Source organism: Selaginella moellendorffii, unplaced genomic scaffold (assembly GCF_000143415.4).
Source record: "Selaginella moellendorffii unplaced genomic scaffold, v1.0 SELMOscaffold_204, whole genome shotgun sequence".
Taxonomy (NCBI): domain Eukaryota; kingdom Viridiplantae; phylum Streptophyta; class Lycopodiopsida; order Selaginellales; family Selaginellaceae; genus Selaginella; species Selaginella moellendorffii.
In genome coordinates, this window is record NW_003314464.1 from 12,854 (window position 1) to 13,253 (window position 400).

Genomic DNA, 400 nt, shown 5'->3' on the forward strand with positions numbered 1-400 from the left:
GGGGGGGGGGGGGGGGGGCTATAGGGGGTTCCAAATGTATAGTAGGGATAGTGGTTGGAATGCATGTCCAACCACCTGAGACATTACTTTGGCTCCTACTGGGTTGTGTGGCTCCTTGTTCTGTATCCGGCTTGGGTCTAAGCTCAAGCTCCACGCTGCTCTAGTCAGTGGGACTCCTTCTCATGGTAGGCCACTAGTATGCCAAAATTGTGCTAGACACCGTTTGACACCATTTTGTATGCAAGTGCTGGATACAGGGAGTTGGTGCTAGTGGGATTGTACCGAACCCTTGTTTTGTAGTGCAACGGGCTTAGAGTTTGGCTCTAAATTTAGGTGCGCTACAAGACTCCATCTCGGACTCCTTCTCAAACTCTATCTTGAACTCTATCTCGAGCTCCAT